This window comes from Varroa destructor, unplaced genomic scaffold (assembly GCF_002443255.2).
Source record: "Varroa destructor unplaced genomic scaffold, Vdes_3.0 BEIS01000005.1, whole genome shotgun sequence".
NCBI classification, from domain to species: Eukaryota; Metazoa; Arthropoda; class Arachnida; order Mesostigmata; family Varroidae; genus Varroa; species Varroa destructor.
The window spans coordinates 15,198,127-15,200,928 of NW_019211458.1; the positions used below are offsets into that span (position 1 = coordinate 15,198,127).

Below are 2,802 nucleotides of genomic sequence, written 5' to 3' on the forward strand. Positions count from 1 at the left end.
TTTTGACTGAAGTCAGGAACAAATAATATTAGGTTTGTTGATTTTTTACTGAAATATCCACCGTTTTCTAGTGAGCTAATGTTCATGTTCATTAAGTATAATGTATCCGGATTATATCTATTTAGAAGAAGAAACCAGTTCTTTCACATACCTTCACTGCAGACTCAAGATGCAACGTTTTAAATACCGTATCGAAAGCGTAGGTTAAGAAATCTATATAACGTATCTATAAGTTAATATACTTTAGTGCATGGGTAAGGATGTTTAGGTTTTGTATATACAAGCGAAAGCAACGTGCCTATTCAATAATTTATTCCGAACCTTGATGATAAAAAGTTACGTTAACTTGTCAGCACTTTAGTCGATTCTTGATTGGATCATTTTATATTTTGGTGGATGCTATAGTCTCCCGCTTGAGCTTCTTGGATCACACCTAAGATAATCAACTGATGATCAGCAGCGTCTGGAAGTTGAGACCCAATCACCTCACACCTGACATACGTTAACACACAAACTCTAGTTCTTAAGTAAAAATTTCCCGAATAAAAAAGATGATCCCCCCCCACACACACACAGAATAGTCCCATGTTGCCCACTATATATCCATTTTAGAGCTTAATCGGTCTATCTATTTATCGACTCGAGTCAGACCTAATTCCGGCCTATATAGAAACTCGCGTGTAGATGAAATCGCCTGCTTCACTGTCAACATAAGCTCGTTGAAGGCAGTGATTCAAGGGGAGTGTGTAATGTGAACATGTACGCTAGCATTGTCTGATCTACAGGCTGAATCAGAATTGTCTCTAAATCTTCCACTACTCTTGGAATCGGAATCGTTTTTTTCCGATTTATCATATTTCTTGGAACTGGTATCACTTTGCAACGGTCTATCATTTGCCTTGGAACTGAAGCTTGATAATTTCTTACCCTTTTTATAATTTAAATCAATTTTCGATATTTTCTTAGAAGCGGTGTCCCTTTTTGACAATTTGTCATGTTTTTTATATTTTTTTGAGTCGATACTTATTGGCTGTTTTGTCTGTACAAATTGTACTCTTACAGCAGGCATTCGTATCAACTGTGCAGGGGAACGGTCATTTTTCAGTGCTTGCACCACGTTATAGACCTGCCCTCGTAGAACGCTCATCTGTTTCTCAAAGGTGTGTCGATTAAAACTCCGATCCCTCCGAAATAAATCGAGTAGCTCGTCACAGATGCTTTGCACAAATGTCGGGTCAGACAGTTTCGATAGAACTAGATCCTTAGTCTCCTGAGAAAACGGCAATCTTGCTTGGGGTATTCGGGCCCAGTGATATGGATATGTTCGCCAAGAGTCAGGGTGCTTGAACGGGAAGGCAAGGCCATTATCTATAGCAGCAATCTTAACATCACTTTCTTGTAATGGTGACGACGACGACTCACTGTTTTCCTCGTCTGGTCGATCATACCGTATCAACCAGTTTTCATCGCCTCTATCTGTATTCCGAATGATGTAGTCAAGGATTACGAGTCGCTCCAACTGCAATTGAAACACCCTTTCCATATCTGGGGGCAGAGGGTCATCTTCCCATTTCCGTAACCATTCCCAAGCATCCCGGTAATTCTTGACGAACATTTGCAGAGAGCCAATCTTCGGCGGCAGACCAATCCGATTAAAACGTTTACTAACTCTCGGGAATCTTCGTGTAATCACTCGTTTTGCCCTGCTTTTCGTACGGTCGATAGGCGAGTAGTTGAAGGTCTCCGAGACCAAAGCCACAATAAATGTTTTTGGTACTATATTCAACTTCAACCGGCGATCCACTATATACGCACCCGCTTCGGAAAGGTACCCCTGGCTCGGCACTAAACACGTACGACCAAAAAAACATGGACAACAAATTCTATGTAGCCACTTACTCCACTTGGGGTTCAGCGAGCCGTACGGTTCCTCATCCTTCGGCTTGAAAATGCCGAGTCGCTCATGCTGTATGTTTTTAACCCAGTAGCTGCCGGAGCTTCCTTGATAGATCCTCTCGGGTAATACGTTGTGAGCGATAGCGGTTTCTACATCGTTCATTAAGGCCACAAACTCAGGATCAGCCAGGTAGCACTTGTTGAAGTGCAAATTCTCATTTTTACTCATTTGGTTGTCCTTTGGGAACAACGTGACATTCGAGGAAAAAACTGGTAGCTTTCTCGCTCTCACTGTCGAAGTTGCCCTGGTCAATCTCCCGGACCGCACCGGCTTGTACGTTTCCCCGCCATAAAACTTTGTTCGACTGTGTGCGGGGTTCCGTTAGTCTGCACCGTCAGCGATAGCTCCAAACGAGCCGCGACAGCTCAAAGGGTGTCTATATCGCAGACATCCTACTACTGGCTAAAAAAATGAACATGTATTGCACAGGGTCGACTTCAACTCATTTCTCGTATTGTACACTTAGTTATTTCAAAATTACAAAGAATAGATCGTATCTTTATGCAGCTCTGAAGTTCAAACGTTAGAAAAAACGAAGTCTAGTCAAGAAAGAACAGGATTATCTGAGTCCCATATAGATGATCAAATGCTGCGAAAAAGGACGAGACATTACTTGCTTTGTGGCGGTACGATCCCTGGCATTACGTGGTAAAAGACTATCGGGGGCAAAATTTTTATTCGGGAAGGTAACTGAGCGGTGCTAATCTAATATCCTAGACACTGGCCAGATACGATGACAACGCTCTCATGGAAGAGCGTGCAACTCGACATATCGTTGTTTGGAAAACCTTGTTCCTCGTGCGTTACTTCGCTAATTGATATTAAATACAGTAACTCCACGAACA

General features: G+C 42.2%; 1 pseudogene; it reads right to left on the reverse strand.

The window, feature by feature from the left end:
• Positions 1 to 295: 295 nt before the first annotated feature.
• Positions 296 to 2,802, reverse strand: LOC111251683 (phosphatidylinositol 4-kinase type 2-beta pseudogene; annotated as a pseudogene).